We start from the raw sequence: 12,053 nt of genomic DNA on the forward strand, positions 1-12,053 counted from the left end.
AGTGAGCCAGGATATAAACCCAGAATGTGTGTTCTTGTCCATTAAGCCTCCAAATTGCTTTCTTCAGAGTGAAAACCTCTCTCTCCAGCTTATCATTTCTTTGGGATTCAATTGTGTGATATTGGCACTGTCTATAATGCCAAGTCACACCTGATGTGGTGTGAGGGATGTGATGCATTTTGTGAGGGATAGGGTAAAGAAGAAATGAGGACTTCTGCTATTGGCCAAGGATTACAGTTCTTCGATTCAACCAGAAAAACAGAAGAAAATATATGAAACAATTATTTTTTAACATTAGACAAGCAATATAGATCTATTTATTATCTCCAAGAAAAGGTAAAACATTAGGCTAATCTAGAATTGCCTTACTTTAGTGCCTAAAAGCAGTTTCCAGGCTGTCATGGAGGGAGGGAGGGAGGGAGAAATCCTAAGCAGCCCAGCAATCACCCCAGTGAGAGCACAGAAGTCAGAGTATCAGGAGGCAAAGGTGGCTAGAATGTATAGGGCACAGTACTGGGGAGGAGGGAGAACAAGCTCTGGGGATTCACAGACAAGTCACTCTAATCCTTGGCTGGGTAGTTATTTGGACAATCATGAGGTGAATCCATACAAAACCATGGGGGGAAAACACTAAAAAATAGCAGTTGAACAATTTCCAGCACTTAGTCTGGTGTAAGAATAGGGGATCATAAAAGGAGGTGACTCAGGAGAGCACTGCCTGGCTTGCTGGGGAGGAGCTTTTACTTTAAGAGAAGAGGATTTTGTTGTTGTTGTTCACTAATTCACCCTGGCTTAAATAGAAATGTTCCAACTGAGTGACCTAAAGTTCTCTTCGGTGTCTCTCTGCTGGGAAAGGAAGATCCATATGTTGACTAACTGGCAAGGATTCAAATTCTGAAATTTGCATTCCCAGGGACCAGTCATGAGCCAGGGTTGATGAATACAGCTTGATAGAACATATGATGAAAATAGGTCAGTGAGTAGACTGTTGGAACTATCCTTGGCCATTGCAAACATGCAACACATGTCCAATTATAACAAACTTTTCTTGTAATTGAATAAGTTATGTGTTTTCCTTGAAAAAAGGAGTTTTAGATGATTGTTGTTATTTTAGTCATAGGGAGTTAACTCACATGGTTTTGGATGGTTGGGGATGCATTTAACATTAAAGCTAGGAACTTAATCTCATTGAATCCTCAGATAAGAAGACCTAAAAGATTTCCTCTCACTTCTTTAGAGCCCGTTGGGCCAGAAGAATAATTACTGGTGTTAGATAATTCCTCATTATCCTCTTAGTAGAAAAAACTCCAATGATGAGTAAAATAATAGAGGATAATTGGAGAATAGAAATAAAAGTGTATTTGCTATTAGAAAATAGGCATACTGAGTGGTACTTAATAGGCTCTGCTTAAATCACGTGCACAAATTTTTATTGTTTCAGCTACAAAAGACTGTTAATGGTGGTTTTCTTGGTGATGAAATAGACGGTGATAGGGAAAGAATAGACATAATTTACAGATACTTTCTTATCCACATCTATCTACAGACCCAATATTATTTGATTTCTCTTACAATTAGAGTGAGAAACAACATGTAGCTAATGGTTAAAGGGAAATCATCTTTTGATTTATATTTCCAAATTTTAGAGTTTAGTCAATTCGTTCAGTGCAAATATTTTAAGTATTCCTTTTATAATCAGTATCTCAGAGGGAATAATAATCAGTACAGGTTTGTAACTTGTCAAAATATCATTTAACCTCTTTGTTTGATAGTTATCACTAGATAGGTCAAGTTAATAATAAATCCTTTGCCAACAGTATTAGTTTTCTTTTACCGCGTAACAAATAATAACAAGCTTAGCAGCGTAAAACGGTATACATTTATTATTTCACTGTTTCTGTGGCTCAGGAGGCTAGGCAAAGAGTAGTGGAGGCCTCTGCTCAGGGTCTTATAAAGCTGCATCAAGTGGCTGGGCTGCATTCCTGTCTGGGGATGAGGAACAATCAATCCACTTCCAGACTCACAAAGGCTACTGGCAGAACTTATTTTCTGGTAGATCTACACCGAGGACCTTGGCTTCTTGCTAGTTATCTGCTGGAGGCTGTACCTAGCTCCTAGAAGTTGCTCACAATTCATAGAGGCCACTCACAGTTCTTTGCCATCTGGTTTTTTCGACATGGCCACTTACTTCATCAAGCCAGGAAGGAGGGTCTTTTGAGAGTCTATTAGTGAGACAGAGTCATATATAGTGATACAATCATGAAAGTAGTATTTCCTCACCTTTGCCATGTTCTGTTGGCCAGGTGTAAGTGAGAGCCCCACCCATGCTCAGGGGGAGGGGATCATACACGGATGTATACACTGGGAGGCAGGCACCACCGGCAGCAGGCCTGGAGTCTGTCTGCCATCCCAGCTAATGTAATATTGTTGTCATAGCCAGATAAGAGCCGTGTGGCATGGATGTATCTCCCTTGGAATTTACCTGTCATCTAATTTTCTTTATTCTTGCTAAACATAAATGCTAAAACCATTCTGAAGAATAGCATCCAAGTTGGAAAATCCAGAACAACTGTGATGAGCTCTGCAATTAAGATATTTTGTGCTTGGGTTGCACAATACATTTTTTAGAGCATTTATATATATTTTTTTCATTTTTGTTTTTTTGCTTATAAGTATCCTAAGAGATATGTAGGGTGAGTGATATTACATATAAATTACAGGAAAGGAAAATTAGTGGTGTCATAAAAGATCTGGACCTAGACTATAGTCCTGTACATCCTTAGTAGAATGTTCCTTTCAGTGAATTTCACTAACTTTGAAAATATGACTGGAGTCCTCTTCCTGTCTGCTTGTTACCCAGCAATTACAAAACTAGGTAGCTGCTTACAGGAAGCTAGACAAATTGAAAATTCCACATAAATATAGATTTATTTGGTGGCAACATACTCCATCAAACTTTATTTAAAAATGAAATTTTGGGAAAAAAAATGAAATTTTGAAAATAGTAACAAAAAGGGGCCCTTGGCTGGCTCAGTTGGTAGAGCACGAGACTCTTGATCTTGGGGTCATGAGTTCTAGGCCCACGTTGGGCCTAGAGGTTACTTAAAAAAAAAAAAGAGGGGCGTCTGGGTGGCTCAGTCATTAAGCGTCTGCCTTTGGCTCAGGTCATGATCCCAGGGTTCTGGGATCGAGCCCCGCATCGGGCTCCCTGCTCAGCGGGAAGCCTGCTTCTCCCTCTCCCATTCCCCCTGCTTGTGTTCCCTCTCTCGCTGTCTCTCTCTCTCTGTTAACTAAATAAATAAAATCTTAAAAAAAAAGAAAACAGTAACAAAAAGTAAAGCTTGTGATTTCTACAAATGGCGCTTATTTTTCCTTTTTGACAAGAGAGAATACGGCATTTAGATGATTATACTATTTCTGCAATTGTGATAAGGCACAATGTGTTCTATTTTATAGCTTCTATATTTTCTTGTTATAAAAATAATACTTTCAATATTATTAAATAAAATTCTATCAAAGCAGAAAGAAAATGTTCTTTTCTATGCCATAATTTCCACTTTAATGAAATTTTGGTATAACTTTTCTTTGCTTTTCCTCTAAAATTTCCTCCAGGCACTGAAGAGAGATCAACATTTTGCATTTCACTCATCTTTACCAAAGGGATACAATGTACATACTGTCCAGTTTGAAAAACATTTAAGAATATAGTATATTACTAATACTGAGTTCTGCAAGAAAAACATTTTTTTTCCTTATCATTAACTTCAATGTGCTAAATCTAATTTCTCAATCATGCTGGATATTCGTATATTAATTTTCAGATATCAAAAATGTCAGTAATAAAATAAGTGTGCTTTAGAATTTGCAAAGAGAAGGTGTCAAAAGCATCAAAGATGTAACAATTCTCTTTGACTCAAAAACTCATTTACTTTTCACTATGGCTCAACTTTCATAAACACCATCAGGCTTTGCTGCCTTCCTAAGGAGGGCATTACAATGAATGGTTCATTTATTGGCTTTTCTTTTAAGTAAGGGAAATATTGGCAGGTGGAGTACGAAGGAATTTTATTGTATCATACAGTTTGGAAGCATTTTAGTAAAATATTATGAGACAGTGTATAGTAATTGCATGACTTATTCTTCAAACAGTAAAATGAGACTCAATGTCAACTAGCATGAGTGACAATTGTTTGGATGTGGGGTGAAATGTTCTCTCCGCTTCAGTTTCAGTTGGTTGCTCCGTATTAGAAAGTACTGGAGGAATCCAGCAGTATGATTAAGAAGACTGTCAAAAGGAATGTCTTTAGAGGAAGCACAAACAATTATTTAGGTTGGACAATGGTATAAAAATCACAACCATTAAGGACAAAGCAAAGAAAGAGTGAACTGCTAAAGGTGCAAATCTGTGTGAAGGGTGTGGACAAGAAGATGTTTTCCTGGCTATTACATCTAAATTCTAGACTCTATAACTGATACACACTTGGAAAAGTGATGATGAGACATTTTCTAATAATGACATAATTCTAATCCATCTTGGCTGCTCATCCATCAAAGCTTTGTTTGTGATGCTTTGATTGATGGAATGAGAAGAAGGAATCATTCCCTATTTTAGTTAAAGAGTGAAGGGACAGATTCACTTTAAAAATTGCACTCTGCTTTCAAGATAAAAATAAATACCTCTTAATCAAATGGATGCTATCAAATAAATAGCTAACTTGTAACAGATCCCTAGGTCTTGTGATAGCAATTAATACTGCCAGGAGAAAGGCACACAAGCACCCTATTAGATGACAAGAGTTGGCTCTTTGTGTTTCAATCCCTTTTAATTGATGTGCCTGAGGCACTGATGAGAATGCCAGGATGTGGGCCCCTGGAAGTCAAATCACACCTCCATAACCACAGGATCCTGGGTAGCTCCTTCATAAAGTCTTTTGAACAAAGTTGTTGCCAGGAGCTAAGATGGGGAGATAAGAGGATTAGAAGTAGCAGGCAAATCAAGGGTAAGGTTGTCTGGGCTACTTTGGGGATGGGCATATGCCGTAAGTGAGGGGCAATGTCCATGTGCAGGAAAGTTCCATTTAAGGTGAGCAGGATGAAATGGATCGTGTGTATGTTTATGGACTCTGTATTATGACTTGGAGGAGAGCAACAACCATAAATATTCCAGAGAAAGGTTAAATCCATGAGACAAATATATCCACCTAAGGGGAAGATGAAACAATTATTCATGATATATAGTCATTCTTATTGAACAATTTTAGAGTAAATGGACACTGTAACTGATGTGGAGAAAAAAAGCAAGAAGGAAATGTAGATAAAATTAAATTTTCTTATAACCTGCAGCCCATTGACCAATACTTGAGGCGGGCAAAGTATGACATTCCTCCAAAAAATTCCAACTGTCTTAATGTTAATGCTTTGCTATAGGGAAAAACAACTTTAGCCTGACAATAGCCAGGTCTCCAATATCCTGTAAGTCTTCTTTAACATACGTTCTTTTGGAAACTTCCCTTTGTCTTTACCTCCCTCAACTACAAAGTATATGATCAGCCATGCCTCACCACCCCAGTGCGGATCTTTCTGCCCACAGGTCCTGTCCCCATCCTTTAATAAAAACCACCTTTTGGCACCAAAGACATCTCAAGAATTCTTTCTTGGCCATCAGCTCTGAACTTCACCACTTCAAACCACATCATAACTGGAATAAATATCTAAACACTGTGATTCCTGGAATCCTACAGGAATTTTTCTACTTCAGTTAATTTAGAATCATTATGTTACTGAACACAAAATGACAAGTATTTGAAAATAGCAAATAATATTTTAACCAATTGTTAAATTAGAACATTTGATTGAGTCACCAAAATCAAATAAACATGATATGCCAAAATGAAGAGCAGAAAATGCAAAATTTTGAAGGAAATATTTGAGAATCAATTACATGATCCCTTGCCAAAATTGGTAGATCAAGGGTCAGGTTAGTGGACGTTGAGAAAGAATTTCCTTGGAAAGGCTCTACTGATGTGGTTTGAAGTTTGGGTCTATGAGCCTACAGCCAAGAAAGAATTCTTGAGACATTTTTGGTACAAAAAGGTGTTTTTATTACAACAAGGGGACAGAACTCTTGGGCAGAAAGAGCTGCACTGAGATTGTCAGGAGTGACTGATTATATACTTTGGAGTTGGGGGAGGTGAAGACAAAGTTTCCCCAAGGATTTTCATATGTTAAAGAAGACTTACAGGATCCTGGAGGCCTGGCTATTATCAAGCTAAGGTTTTTCTCTCTAGCAAAGCATTGACATTAAGATTGGGAATTCTTGGAGGAAATTTGTACTCTGCCTGCCTCCAGTATTTGTCAGTGGGCTGCAGGTTATAAGGAAATTTAATTTTATCTACATTTCTTTTGCCTTTGTTCTCCACATAACTATCATTGGCCTCACCTTCTAATCCAAGTGTAGAGGGGAGCATGGCCTGTGCCCTCCTCATCGAAAGAGCAGGAATAAAGAATACCATGGACTGGTGTCTGCATCCATCTACCTAATGGTCAGGGAAATGGCTCTGGGGGATGGGTCTGAATTCCCTGAGCAGAGGAGGGCTAAGGATGAGTGAGTGTATCACTTGCAGCCGATGTGGACAATGGTAAGATCAAACTCGAGTAAAATTATTTCAAGCCCTGACCAAGTGGGTTGCCTAGAGGAGCAAACAAACTCAGCACAAAAAAGATTGGATGTGAATTGCCAGACTCTGAAGGAGGAAGTGACATAAGGTGCCTGGCCCAAGTCAGGGATACTGCAGGTGACAGGGCCTTAATGGTTGTGGCAGGACAAACAAACGGGCCCACACAAGAAAAAAAGTCAACTTTAAATAGCAGCCAGGTTCAGAGAATTTAGAACCAGCTATGACAGTAACAATCAAGTGCAAATATTCCCTTCCCTAATGAATACCTTTCATTCCCTAGGCTCCAATTTCAGATAATTGAGAAACAGTGGTTAGCATATAGTGGAAGATGAGAAGGAGGGAAAAAAATAAGCCGAATATGCCTTCTTCATTGGCTCTGTTATCTTTCTGCTGTAGGCCCTAGCATGGAGCAGAGTAGCTGTAACTTTGAATGAAAGTAGAATCTTGTATTATTATATTAGTCTGGATATGCTAAGATATGAATCATGTCTATGTTTTGTTGCTTTAAAGAAATATTCAATTATCTAAGTTTTTTTTTGTTTTATTTATTTATTTATTCATTTATTTAAGATTTACTTATTTATTTTGAGAGAGCAAGTGTCTGAGTGTGGGGGTGTGTTTAGTGCGGTAAATTGGACTTGGGGAAAGGGGCAGAGGGAGAGAGAATCTCCAGCAGACTCCCCACTGAGCACAGAGCCCCATGAAGGTCTTGATCTCATGACCCTAGATCATGACCTGATCAGGAACCAAAGGTTGGACTCAACCGACTGAGTCACCCAGAAGCCCCTTAAATTATCTGTTTTGAACAGTAAGTAAATTTTACCCAAGGTAGGAAAAGCTAGCTTTCTTGAATAAAGATAAAAGGCCAGGGAAGAAGAAAATAAAGCAGCTTTGGGATTGGATTCCCCTAGTCTTGCTTGTTCAGTGATCTGGTTGTGTTTTATGTTGGGTCCATTCAGGATTTCTTTTTTTAACAATCTACATACATTACCACAGATGCATGCTAGATGCACATCAAAAAATCCTTAGACATGAAAATGGAGCCAGGACTTTAAGGAAAATTAAATGAAGATCAGAGTTTTAATTACTATAGACATTCTAACTTCCCAAGTCCCACTGTATTTGATGATTTAAAGTAACCTTGCTCTTATGGTCTAGGAGTTACCACATAAGTCATGGCACTGCCTGAGTTTTCATCCAAGAGGAGGTGAAGAATTTACTGGACTAAATGAGAGAAAGTGGGATATAACATCTCTTTGTGATTATATACCATGTGTCGTGATTGTAAAGACCTACAAGTTACAAAAAAGAAAAATAACAACAAAGTCACGCACCAGAAGCTGAGTTTATATTCACCACATGATTTAGGCTCTGAACATTTCTGGTCTCCATTTCTATAAGAACTTGACTAAGTCCTCTGATGCTAAATTATGGTTATTTGACAAAAGAAAATTCATGCTGGTCAAAATCTAACTGACATTGAAAATACCTGCTTTTTCATTCTTGGTGATTTTCTTTTCTCTGTGCCTCCAATACAACTCTATGCTCAGTGCAACGCTATTTAAATTGGGGGGGGGGCTGCATCATGGACTCTTGTTACAATCTGAAGAAATTCCTTTCTCTGCTTATAAACATGCACATATGCACTTAGGGTTGATCTGTTGCTTTTAGTGGCCGTATCACTCCTCATTTCTTAGGGTAAAATTTCCCCCCTTCAGTGGTGGAACCCACTTAATTGTGGAGCTTACCCTATACCCCAAATGAAAAAGACTGGACATAACAACAGAAAGAAAAGGAATTTTCTCCCTACCAAATGGGAGAAAATATTTGCTAATCATACATCTGATAAGAGGTTAATCTTTAAAATATATAAAGAGCTCCTACAACTCAACAGCAAAAAACTGATTGTTAACCCAATTAAGAAATGGACTCAGAGCTTGAATAGCCATTTCTCTAAAGAAGACATACAAATGGTCAACAGGTATATGAAAAAATGCTCAGCTTTATTCATCATCAGGGAAATGCAAATCAAAACCACAATGAGATATCACCTCACTCCTGTTGGGGTGGCTATTATCAAAAAGACGAAAGATAGCATGTATTGGCAAGGATGCCAATTGCATGCTCTTGCACACTGTTAGTAGAATTGCAAAATGATGTAGCCATTATGAAAACAGTATGGAAGTGCCTCAAAAAAATTAAAATAAAGCTACCATATTAGCCAGCAACGTCACTTCTGGTTATACATCCAAAAGAATTGAAATTAGGATCTCAAACTGTTATTATCACTTCCATGTTCATTATAGCACTAGGCACAATAGTCAAGATATGGAAAAAACTTAAATATTGATCAAAAGATGAATGAATAAAGAAAATTTGCTTGTACATAAAATGAAATAATATTCAGCCTTAAAAAAGAAAAAAAAATTCTGCAAAAGGCAACATGGAAGAATCTTAAATACTTTATGCTAAATGAAATAAGCTGGTCACAGAAAGATAACTATTACGTGATTCCACTTATATATAAGAAGCATCCAAAAATAGTCAAATTCATAGAATCAATGACTGGAATGGTGGTTGCCAGGGTCTGGGATGTGGGGGTTGTAGAAAATGGAGAGTTACTAATCCACAGGCATAAAGTTACAGTTAAAGCAAGATGAATACATTTTAGAGATCTGTTATACAACATTGTACCTATAATCAACAATACTGCATTGCATACCTAAAAATTTGTTAGAAGACTAGATATTATTTGAAGTGTTCTTACCATAATAAAATCTTTAACAAGGCCTAAACATGTTACCCAGTCCTGATCCTTCAGCTATGCCATCTCTCTCACCTCAGTAATTCAATAAGGTATGGGTACATGACCTAAGCCAAACCCAATATATTCCTTTTATTAGCCAGAGTTCTCCAGAGAAACAAAACAAATAGGACCTTTAGAGATATATAGAAAAAGATATATTTTGAGCGAATGGCTCCATGTAATATGGAGGCTGAGAAGCCTCACAATCTACCTTCTGCAATGCGGAGGCACGGGAAAGTTGATGGTGTTGTTCCAGTTCAAACTCAAAGTTATGAGAACCAGGGGAGCCAATGATGTAAGTCCCAGTTGGAGTCCAAAGGCCCAAGAACCAGGAGTGATGAAATCTGAGGGCAGGAGAGGTCCCAACTCAATCAGAGAGCCAGTTCACCCTTTCTCCACATTTTTTCTTCTATTCAGGGAGAGTAGATAGCCCACTGTATTTATTGAGGATTATTTTCTTTACTGAGTATATCAATTTGAATGCTAATCTCTTCCAGAAACACTCTCACACATACATCCGGAAGTAATGTTTTGCCACCTATCTGGGCATATCTTAGCTCAATCAAGTTAACACATAAAATTATTCATCACAGCCCTCCATGGAACTTTCTCCTGAGCTATTGGGATGGTACCCTCTTTCCCTCAGATTCTCAAGTGGCAAGATGTGAGTCTTGAGCAAGTGGAAGATAATTTCTGCCACTTTTCAAATGTCTGTTCTGAAAGTAAGGAAAAGACAGAGCCCTAACGTCCTTTGTGCCTCAGGAACAAGAATTTCTTGAAGCCAGCTGTACTCATTGATTTTTGTTAGCATGAGCTAAGAAATTCCCTTTTTCACTTAAAAAAGTTTGTATTGGGTTTCTTTTTTTCTCTAACACATGTACTAATTGCTAAAGTTTACTTATAATTTCATGGATTTCTGGATACAAGAAATTCATTAACCTCCCAACCCAAGTAAAGAAAGCTTTGTGAATTCTTGAAATGGAGTCCTGAGAATCAATGAGAGAAAAAGAAAATGTAACCAAAGGAGAAGAAAAGACAGTATCTCCCAATTCTTGAGTATTTCTCAATTCCTTAGTATTTCTGGTTTACCGCTTTTGCCTCTGAGGAAAAAGACACATATCATATCACATTAACACATTGAAAAAGCCAGGAATATGTTAATATTTATGGGAAAAATAAAAATGGTTAAATATAGTCAAACATTGAATTTGTTTATAATTATAGCCAATTGTTCACTGTAATGTCTATTTATTTATATCTCAGAAACCACTTAGTACATAATATGTAATCAAAAATAGCTGTCACATGTATGAATAAATTATGCACATATATTAATAAATTTATGACATGCTCAGTCATGAATGCTGTATGTATTTTTACAAATTTGATACTGCTTCAGTGTGTTCCTTAAAATGCTATAACATTTTTATCCTAAAAAATACATGAAGTATCTTTCTATGAAAAGTAAAGTTGTTGGTCATACGGTAAGGATTGGATGGTTTTGTGTATGCGGTGCATTTATCTCTGTGTGTATGTCTTGTTTGTGTGTTTAGATTTATGCTGTGAAAGAAGAAAGAGCTGGTTTTTGAAGGAGAGGACTCTACCGATGGATGGAAAAGGGAAAACTCCAAGTTTTTCCCTAAATTGCAAAAAAGTCACCAAACAACTGGTAGACTATGACATAATAAAGCTAAGTTACACATTCCCAGTGTGATAGATATCACAGGTGAAATTTTTAAATCTTTCCATTTTGATAGGAATGACTATGTTTTCCATAGTCAACTCTTTGAGTGAGTTATGATAAGCTTTCCACTGAACGTTTTTCCTTTTTGAATATCATACTCTGTATACTGTCTTAAGTCATAATTCAAAGCACCATCATCTCTTTGCAGAGCTTCTGCTATGGACTCCTAAATTAGTCTCCCTACTTCCAACCTTGCATTGTAGTCTATTCTCTACTGGTTAGCCAGAGTGATTCTGTTTTTTGTTTTTTTTTTTTAACTATTTTATTTATTTATTTGACAGAGAGAGATACAGCAAGAGAGGGAACACAAGCAGGGGGAGTGGGAGAGGGAGAAGCAGGCTTCCCGCTGAGCAGGGAGCCCGATGCGGGGCTCAATCTCAGGACCCTGGGATCATGACCTGAGCCGAAGGCAGACGCTAAACGACTGAGCCACCCAGGCGCCCCCAGAGTGATCTTGTTAAAACGTAAATGAGACTCTGTCATTCCTGTGCCCTATCCAAACCTTTTCATGGCCTATAGACTTTATCCTCCTCAGACACTTGACACTTCTCTGACTTCATCTTCTGATATTCTCCCTTTGCTCTTGCTCTCTCTTAGCTAAGAATACTGGCCTCCTTGCTGCTCCTTTAATTTATGCATTGTGTATGACACTCTTCCGTAGACACTAACATGACTCATAGTCTTACTGCCTTCAAGTCTGCTAAAATGTCATTTTGTCAGAAATACCACCCAGACCACTTTCTATAAAACAGCCACTTCCCACCATTGTCAGTTTTTTTTCCTCTTATTCTGACATTTGTTTGTTTATTGTCTATCTGCCCCCACT

At 37.7% G+C, this 12,053-nt stretch overlaps 1 long non-coding RNA gene across 2 annotated transcripts in view; it reads left to right on the plus strand.

Moving 5' to 3' along the window:
- LOC112836030 (uncharacterized) overlaps positions 1–11,120 on the plus strand; it is a 120,815-nt gene extending 109,695 nt beyond the window's left edge. For both annotated transcript variants that reach the window (XR_012377720.1, XR_012377721.1), the window contains exon 4: positions 11,037–11,120. This is a non-coding gene — a long non-coding RNA (uncharacterized lncRNA). The remainder of the gene's footprint in view (positions 1–11,036) is intronic.
- The last annotated feature ends 933 nt before the right edge of the window (positions 11,121–12,053 follow it).

This window comes from Callorhinus ursinus, unplaced genomic scaffold, assembly GCF_003265705.2.
Source record: "Callorhinus ursinus isolate GAN/ISIS: 27379988/994484 unplaced genomic scaffold, GSC_fseal_2.0 scaffold4, whole genome shotgun sequence".
In the NCBI taxonomy this organism is placed as follows: domain Eukaryota; kingdom Metazoa; phylum Chordata; class Mammalia; order Carnivora; family Otariidae; genus Callorhinus; species Callorhinus ursinus.